At 30.7% G+C, this 10524-nt stretch overlaps 2 long non-coding RNA genes across 2 annotated transcripts; one reads left to right on the plus strand and one right to left on the minus strand.

Annotated features, from left to right (window-relative positions):
* The first annotated feature begins 4035 nt into the window (after nt 1-4035).
* LOC132921842 (uncharacterized) lies at nt 4036-4510 on the plus strand. Its single transcript, XR_009660961.1, has 2 exons — nt 4036-4292; nt 4369-4510. It is a non-coding gene; the product is annotated as an uncharacterized LOC132921842 (long non-coding RNA).
* A 373-nt stretch (nt 4511-4883) lies between these two features.
* On the minus strand, nt 4884-7404 carry LOC132922685 (uncharacterized). Its single transcript, XR_009661040.1, has 5 exons — nt 7368-7404; nt 7030-7336; nt 6697-6917; nt 6379-6630; nt 4884-6312 (listed from the first exon to the last, which is right to left on the minus strand). It is a non-coding gene; the product is annotated as an uncharacterized LOC132922685 (long non-coding RNA).
* Between the last annotated feature and the right edge of the window lie 3120 nt (nt 7405-10524).

Genomic DNA, 10524 nt, shown 5'->3' on the forward strand with positions numbered 1-10524 from the left:
ACGTGTCACAACTGTTGACATATGGTTAGCAAGGTAACACATGATGCAGTTTTACTATTATAATATATCATTTCAAATTTATATTTCCGTCACTTTAAATAATACCTATGTGTGTTATATTATGATGTGTAAAAAATATTTTTCTTTACAATATTGTTAGGTAGAAAATCGTACAACATCTTCTAACTTTTGTGAATGTCATGTTAAATTTCAAACATCTTTTTCGCTCTTCTGTCTAGCCAGTCACCATCTTTAAAAAGTTGTTTATTTTTATTCTGAATACGTTTATATGATTTTTATTAAATTGATTTATGCCTAGGATATTGCGCCATGTATGTAATATGTAAAATACTTAGTTCGGTGAAATTGATATATGATTGGAAAATGGCTTGATTTGCTATACATTTAAGAAACAAAATATTTACTTTGACTTTGAATATTTCTTAATGCGTTTTTCATTAAAAACATCTACGTGATATTTCACTGTTTATAAGTTTGGACTTTAGATACTTGGTTATTATTATTATTAAGTACTTCAACATTTCTCAATAGCACTAAAATAAAATACCTATACATATATCACCAATAGTTTAGTTGTCATATATTTACCAAATTGTTAGTTAATTTATGTAAAATATAATATTATGTAAAGTTATAATATTTCCTGTAGTCGAATCAGTTGTTAAAAGTTAAGAGTTGACCATAATAATCTTTAATGAGCGTCTGAAGTTTAACTTTTAACAAAATTCGATATTCAAACGTAAAATAACGATTTATCATACAATTTTCTTTTGAGATTACGACCTATCTTTGCTTAGAATCTTTTTTTGTATGTGTGTAGTGACTTATTGTCATCGAATTCAAATTCGTTTTTTTATTTATAATTATACTGCGGAATGAAGTCTACGAATACTGATTATACTGATTATTTATACGGTTTAAAAAGGAAAAGATTTAAAGTGAAAACAATTTGTACTACAACATAACAACCAATTGAAATTCCTTTTGAATTGAGAAAAATATTGAAAATATCGACAAAAAAAAAGAAGCATAATACGAAAAAGTGCGTTTGTGAGTAGAGAACTGTTTCACTGCGCCCTTCGCCCTCAACTGCACACGGTATATCGGAAAACCAAGTTAAGTGTTTCTCACTTGGCGCCTACGTATACCTATACAATGTAAGACGGACGTCACGGTATCACGACCGTATAGGTAACATTCCGGGAACACTGTAATCGTCAGGTCGCTATACAGTCCCGCGTCATTAGCAGATCATTGCGTTATATTATTATTGTAATATACGCACTTTTTTAGCGGACGAACGGTGTTAAGTATTCGATACACTCGTGCGTGATGTTCGGTCGACGCCCCGATCCGTTCTACCTATTCGAAGTGCAGCAGCTATATGCTCAGTACCTATACCTATACAATACTATAATATACATACACCGCGTCATTAACAACGTCATAATGTTATAAATTATAAAAGCCGTGTCCCCAATAATGTGCGGCCTACTACTACTACTATAGTCATGTGCCACGGATATAGATGACTATCTACGTCTATTATAATATATCGTACAGCGGTGGTGTTCGTGGTGTACACTCTTATAATATTATATGCGTTATATTATTATATATCTTATACACTCCGAACCGAGGCGGCGGCGATGCGACCCGGTGGCGAACGGGTTGTGCGAGCCGTTTCCGTGCCAGGACACGCGTATCTCGCGTGCACGCGGCACCGTCGCGCTCACTCTCCCGCGCCTCCTCGTACGTATAATATCATCGGCTCCGTCAACCGCCGGTCGTTTCCGTTCGGTCTGCGAATACTACGCGTGTCCTTAAACGAAAAAAATAAATAATAATAATAATAATATATTATTACGATTTTGCGGAGCGTCTCGCGGCGTTTTATTCGATACAGTAATCGTAAATACCTGCTGGAGCTATACCTATACGGCGGCGGTGTTGGGTATACGATGATAATAATAATAATATTATGGTCGAACCGAAAACGCCCCGCGGTAGCCGTCGTAGAGTATTTTATAATTATTTATCGCCGTCCGGTCCGGCGGCGGCCGCGGTGTTGGTTGTCGAGAGGGGGCGGGGTGGTGATACAAATAGCGCAGACTTATAAATTATGTCGTTTGTTTATGTGCTGTGTGCGTAATATACGCGCGCGCGCGCGGGGCGATGTGTGTATTGTACGTGTTTTTGTATATTATGTGTGCACGAGGAGAATGGACGAAAAACTCCCCGTCGAACGTGTATAATACCTAATATATATACAGGGTGATTTTTTTATCGTGAACCAGTAAATATCTCGGTAAATATTAGGAATTTTAAAATAATTTTTTTTTTAAACTTTCTAGGTTTTACTATTTTACACTGTGTTACAAGTTTGATAATTTTAACTTCTTCCCTTATTTGATAAAAAACTATCAACTTTCGATTTTCAAATGGCAATACATATTTTCGATAACGAAAATTTATAAACATACTGAAAAAAATAATTTTAACGTTTATAGAATTTAATTTCAGTAATCCGTTCGCGACTTATTACCGTTTAAATATTCGTTCAATTTACTGCTACCGGGTAGTTTATCAGACCCAACAGTAAAGACCAGAAGTAAAAACGAAATGATATCTTAATTTAACAATACCCATAACGATCATAATTGATAATAAATCTTAGGTAGCAAGATAGATAAACAATACTGTTAGAAAAAAAAAATGTCCTATCAACACTCCCACCAGAAAACCGTGGTGTCAGTGAGCGACTAGCCTGCCGCATCGAGGTTGAATCAGTTATAAAGTATAAAAATAACATATTACAATTTACTATCGTGGTTACATAATACATCACTGGTTACTGATTCTTGGTATAGGACTTATCACGTATTATTTTAACAAAAAAATGATAATAAATGGCGGTTAACTGTTAATGTTAATTTTCCATTATCAAATATCGAATATTAATTATTAATTAATTAATATTCTTTGAACGTTTAACCACAGAATACGTTTTAAGTAAATACTATGTAAATGTGTATTATTTTAAATATAAATTTAAGGTTTAAACCAATTATTTCAATGCATATGTATTTTGTGATAGTGTTTTAATGTTGTATTTTGGTTAAACAATTTGAATTTAATTAAAAGTATACTTGATATGATATGATCACATTAATAGTTAATTGTATATTTAAATAATTAGGTCAAGTTATTGGTATATAACATAAGTAGGGCTATGGAGTTTTTATTAACCTAAATTGGCAAATTAAAATTTTTTTTTTACATCTGAGTGTCATTTTCATGCAATATATTAAAAGATTTTTATATCTTAAAATATTAATTAAAATTTAACATCATTTCAAAAATAAGTGTAAAAATCAATATTTTTTAAAACATTCATAGCCCTAAAAATATGTTATACTCTATGTATAGAGTAGATAATGTAAAGTATGTTCAATGTTCATTTAATTTGTATTAATTTATCTAGGGTAGTGGACATGTTAAGTGTTAATATTTTTTATTAGGTATGACCTTACCCAAATCCTGCAAAAATTTGCACTACGGAAATTTGTTCATGTTCTAGTAAAATTATTAATAACTAATGTGTTTATTGCCTTTGATAATTTAGTATTGAATTAATGTCCATTATTTGGTATAAGTTCAATAAACTTGAATAAAAACTACCTATCAATTATTTATGACTTATTTCAACATCTTGAACATATTAATCCTACTGTTTAGTGGCTACTAAAAAACTAAATACTAATTAATAAATGTAAAAAAGTTAATGAAAAATTTAAAAAGAGTGAACATTTATAAAGTTGTTTTATTATATGAAACAAAGAAAATAAGTAACATACTTACATATTATAATGTTTTGTACTACTATAGCATAGAAAAGTACTATAGTACCAAATACCAGGGATACCACTAACAATATTAACTAAATTAATTTGTATACCATGGAACAATATTATATCTTAGTTCATGTTTCAAAATTAAACCTAGGAAGTATGAAGTTAATATTATCACAGAACTATGTAACCATGGTTGAAATACATACATCTTAGAATATAGTGAATATACCTTATAATTTATAAAAGCTTCCAATATTGGTAAGGAAAGTAAGGATTAGTTAAGTTCAAAATTTAATTAAAACAAACAAACACATACACAATACTTGTAAGTAGTCAATTAAAGTTTATTAATAATTTATTTTAATAGATGTTCAAACTGATGACCATCTACTTCCAAACAAATTGCCAGTCGTTTAAGTAATTCATTTGTAGTAGTTTTCACTAAAACATAATTTGAGATATTAGAACAAGCATCTTTAATTTTTTGTTCAAGATCATTTACATTAGCAGGCATTTCTTTGTAAACTACACTTTGAAGATAACCCCAAAGAAAATAATATGGCGAAGTCAGATCGGGACTACGAGGTGGCCAACATATTTTTGGACTGTACGTTCCCATCCAATTTGTACCAAAAGTGCAATTTAAATACTCTATGACAATATTTTTATTATGAGCTGGAGCACCGTCCTGCTGCCAAACTAAAGTTTTGCGTCTTGATAAAGATATGTCCTCCAAATACATATGTATTTATTTAATATAATTTATATTTCTATATTAGATTGATGAGTTATAATTAGTAAATTACAAAATAAATAATTTTTAAAAAACAATATGGTGTATCTTAATTACTATAGTAAATGATTATATTAAACAGATAACATTTTTTCATTTTAAAACAAAGTAAATCAACAATTTCTATGTATTTAGAAAAATAATTCATAAATGTATATGGTTGCCATAATATGTACTTGGATTCAGGGTATAGAGCTAAGACTAAAGTAGTTAAAGGTCTATTCACATATTTCTTCTTTTTTTTTAATTATACATTTTTACAATGCCCCTTCCATTAAAGGTTTTCTTTTCATTAAACATAAAAATAATTACAAATCAATCTATGTATACTAAAAAAAAAATAGAATAGGTAAATTATTTTGATTACACAAATTAAGTGACATGACAAATAACCTACATCAGACTGATATTACAATGGTTTGTGCATCGAGAAAATGAGTCCTGTATTGTTAATCTGATACAAGGTTATAGGCCTAGAGCTCGTTGTACATCGTGCCTACCCGATTTTCCATTTATAATTATAAGTTATACTAGTATATATTTTTCGTATAATGTATGATTTGCATTTTATATTAAAACTATCTTGTATGTGAATAGATCAAATAATGGACATTAATTCAATACTAAATTATCAAAGGCAATAAACACATTAGTTATTAATAATTTTACTAGAACATGAACAAATTTCCGTAGTGCAAATTTTTGCAGGATTTGGGTAAGGTCATACCTAATAAAAAATATTAACACTTAACATGTCCACTACCCTAGATAAATTAATACAAATTAAATGAACATTGAACATACTTTACATTATCTACTCTATACATAGAGTACAACATATTTTTAGGGCTATGGATGTTTTAAAAAATTATTGATTTTTACACTTATTTTTGAAATGATGTTAATTTTTAATTAATATTTTATGATATAAAAATCTTTTAATATATTGCATAAAAATGGCACTCAGATATAAAAAAAAATTTTAATTTGCCAATTTAGGTTAATAAAAACTCCATAGCCCTACTTGGGCATCGCCCGTTATAAATATGCATGGGACAAAACTGCACACAGATTTTAAAATACTGGATATCCCATTGCCGCACATTTATATTTTGGACGATTATCGTCACTTATCGACAATTATCTATAACGACATTATTAAACTTTATCTGTAAAAGATTGTATTCACAGTGTACAAATTGGTTTACATTTTAAACCAATATAGGTATCTACAATAACATTTATGTTTAAATTATTACATTTGTGTTACTATTATTACTAATACTACTAAAAATTATGACTAAAAATTATTTTTAACTATTTAATTCTATGTAAAATTTTTATATTTAATAAATTTATGTGGTATCGTACCATTTGTTGTATGCGGAATTAGGCTATACCTTTTTATAAATCTGTGCGGTATCGTACTATTTTTGTGTGCGGTGTTGGGTTATACACTTTGTGCGGTATTGGGTCATGTTTGTGCGGTAATGGAAAGCGCCGCCCTACTTATGTTATGTACCAATAACTTAACCTAATTATTTAAACATACAATTAACTATTAATGTGATCATCAACAATTTTTACAAATTTAGAAGTAGTTGGTCTTGATGCTGCACTGTTATTTTTTTTATCAGAATGCAACTAAAAAAAAAAAAACATTAAATTATTTATAGAATTGATTCTATACAAAAAAAATTGTATACATACTTATTAAGTTATCAGGTGAGATGTACAGTAAAACTTCCGTTAATGGTCACCTCTATAGGACAGCTACCTCTAAATAGCGGTCATTATTTATGGTCCCTTTGGTGACCGTTAATTAGAAGTTTCACTGTATTATGCTGTGGCTAACCAAAACAGCAATTTGTATTTGTTCATCCAATATTGTTATAGATATTTGAATTAAAAGTTAGTACTATTAAATGCAATTGGAATTTGAAATAAAATAAAATAAATTTCCTAAAAAATGAACAAAAATTATAATTAACATCAAATTATTTATTTTATAAAAAAATTCATACTTACATAATAGATTGTTTAGTTTGTTAAAAGATTAAAATATAATATGTATAGATATATGTATATTTTATTCTTTTATTCCAATTTTATTTTATTTATTAATTTATAGTCATCAGATAGGTACCAGTAGAAAGCAATATGAATTTGCATTAATTGCTGGTCAAATTGAGCTAGTCATATATTTCACTGTTATTTTTGATTAATTACACCAATTCTACGAATTGCCACTGAAATAAAATTAAGATATTAGAACCATGGTTATTATTTGCCAATAATATTATGCATAAATCATTTAATAAAAAAAAAAATTCTAATTTATTAATTTTAGATTGAACTTACCAATAAATTATACAAAAAAAGTTGTAGGAAAAGTATGAAAACTAATTGTCATACACATGCTGATTGGATTGAAGTATACTTTTAATTAAATTCAAATTGTTTAACCAAAATACAACATTAAAACACTATCACAAAATACATATGCATTGAAATAATTGGTTTAAACCTTAAATTTATATTTAAAATAATACACATTTACATTGTATTTACTTAAAACGTATTCTGTGGTTAAACGTTCAAAGAATATTAATTAATTAATAATTAATATTCGATATTTGATAATGGAAAATTAACATTAACAGTTAACCTATAAACACATGTTTTCAGAAACAGTTAACCGCCATTTATTATCATTTTTTTGTTAAAATAATACGTGATAAGTCCTATACCAAGAATCAGTAACCAGTGATGTACTATGTAACCACGATAGTAAATTGTAATATGTTATTTTTATACTTTATAACTGATTCAACCTCGATGCGGCAGGCTAGTCGCTCACTGACACCACGGTTTTCTGGTGGGAGTGTTGATAGGACATTTTTTTTTTCTAACAGTATTGTTTATCTATCTTGCTACCTAAGATTTATTATCAATTATGATCGTTATGGGTATTGTTAAATTAAGATATCATTTCGTTTTTACTTCTGGTCTTTACTGTTGGGTCTGATAAACTACCCGGTAGCAGTAAATTGAACGAATATTTAAACGGTAATAAGTCGCGAACGGATTACTGAAATTAAATTCTATAAACGTTAAAATTATTTTTTTCAGTATGTTTATAAATTTTCGTTATCGAAAATATGTATTGCCATTTGAAAATCGAAAGTTGATAGTTTTTTATCAAATAAGGGAAGAAGTTAAAATTATCAAACTTGTAACACAGTGTAAAATAGTAAAACCTAGAAAGTTTAAAAAAAAAATTATTTTAAAATTCCTAATATTTACCGAGATATTTACTGGTTCACGATAAAAAAATCACCCTGTATACATGTGCGTGTGTGTATAACATTGTATCGCTGCAGATTTATTATAGAATTTCACGTCCGTTATAATATTATTATAATACGACGACGACGACGACGAAGACGACGATAATGATATTATAACGTCGTCGTCGTCGTGCGTGCGTGCGGGCCAGATCGAGAGTAGGGTCGGAGCAAAAAAAAAAAAAAAGCATTACAAAAAAAAAACCGATCGACGGCGAGACGGGAGACGCGACTAATAAGATTATTTATATTACAATATTTATATTATAATATGTATACGTATAATGTGACTCGCGTGTGCGTGCGTGTGTGTGCGCGCGATGTCAACGAAAATATATGTACAGCAATGGACCGTGTCCGCTGCAGGTGGGCCCACACAGTAGTGAGTTGTATGGCACTCGCAAATCGTATACATCACTATATACCTCTTATTTATGTGCACCTACAACGCGCACATTATGATATCGTTATTGTATATTTTCGTGTACAGGGTGTACGCTTTTATCGGGAAACCGGACGGAATCTATGGTGGAGGGGGGGGGGTGTGACTTGGGGGTGAGGGAGAAATGAGAATTACGCGGGACTTTCGATTTTACGTTTTTTCGCGATCTCCGTCTTGCGGAACGACGTCCGTGCAAAACACAACAATTTTCGCGTTTTCCGAGACGTTGCACCGCCGCCAAATCGATCGCACCTACATATTATCGTGATGATATCGCGTACATACTATATATATATATATATATTATATTATGCGCGTTTCGTACATATATGATATGTGTACGATATTATTGTATTTATACGCGCGTAACTCGCGGTCGTGCGTGTGAACGGAGGGGGGGGAGGACTCGAGAGACGACCGGCGGTTTGTGTGTAGGGGGCCCATTGTACGCCGAGAGATTTACACTCGCCCAAAAACGTTTTCGCGATGAATAACGTTCCGTTTTATTATATATTTTTTTTTTCCCTAAAATATTTTATAATATTATATATCTATATATTACACGCGCGTACAATATATAATGACGATGATTATAATAACAGTTGCGTCTTGCGTTCCTTTTGAAAATCCGCGCGCGGAAGTCACACGTCCGGGGGCGGGCACCCGACGCGTTCATTAATTATATCGCGGTCGCCTCCTCGCGCCTCCGTCCCGCGTACACACACACAATGTATAATATATAATAACATTATAATAGTATAACGATGTGTAATAATAATATATATATATCATCACGGATTTGTTTGCGTTTGTGTAATAATATTATATATTATATATTTATCGTCAATTTTTTTTTTTTTTTGCTTCTAAATAATAATATTATCATCCGACAGCCACTCGAACACAAAGCGTCGCACTGCGGGGCGTATACAGTATTATAATATCTATGCTGTATGTACAATAGCTCGGCGCTTTCGTGTCGCGCACTCGTTCTGCGCGCGTAAAAATATCCGTTTTTTTTTCCTGCCAACTGTCCCCGACGACAATATTGATATTAATTTCACACCGTTTATTCGTTTTCTTCGGCACGCGGGCGGTACCAAACGACGACGGTATATTCTATTCAATAATACAAACGATATATTGTCGAGAGCTCTACGACAATACAACGGTAAAACACGACCGTATTTCCGTATTTCCGGCCGTATCGGTTACGACAGCAATACGGACTACGATGCGACAACTATATATACTTATTCGTTTATATATAATATATATCACGACGGATGACGAGTTATATGGACCGTATAGACGCGCACGTGCGTGAGTGGTTTACCTCTGGAGGACGAAAAATCACGATACAAAACGACGGGAGTACATCATAACCGACCTAATCCGTTCGCGGTCTGATGAGGAATAGATTAGGAATGTTTCACTCGTTGTTTTGCGAAAATAGTACCTAAAAATCGACATTTTACTCTTACACGACTGTTGTGTCTGTTCACGGTTGTTACTTGTTACAATTTATTGCTCCAGCGCAGATAATTGAATTAGAATACAACAATTTTGAAATCAAATTACAATAATACAATAATATTATACACCTGTATAACGAGAGTTATAATACAGCTGGCTACCACGTGTTAGTATCTTCACCACCATGTCCACTAAGCACGTATAAATTGAATTTATTTCAGCTCTATATTTTTTATTTAAATTAATTGGGTTGAAAGATGGTTTCTAATCAAAAATTCTCAGTTTTATAATTGAAAATTATTATTTTTTGGATTTCAGCCAAAGTTTAAAGTACCTATACAACAATCTATAATATAGACATCTAAAGTTAACCTCTTATAAATTACTATATAAAAATAATGCGTGCAAGGTGCAGTGGCCAGTGAAAATAAATAAAAAAACATGTTCCAGGTGCAATAAACCTATGAATGGATATCGACAATTAACATTACATTTTTTAAAACCTCAATTTATAGATATATACATATAATAATAATAATTGAATATAAATATTATTGAATCTCAACTTGTGGTTAAACAATCACAAAATAT

The sequence above is a fragment of the Rhopalosiphum padi genome, chromosome 2 (genome assembly GCF_020882245.1).
Source record: "Rhopalosiphum padi isolate XX-2018 chromosome 2, ASM2088224v1, whole genome shotgun sequence".
NCBI classification, from domain to species: Eukaryota; Metazoa; Arthropoda; class Insecta; order Hemiptera; family Aphididae; genus Rhopalosiphum; species Rhopalosiphum padi.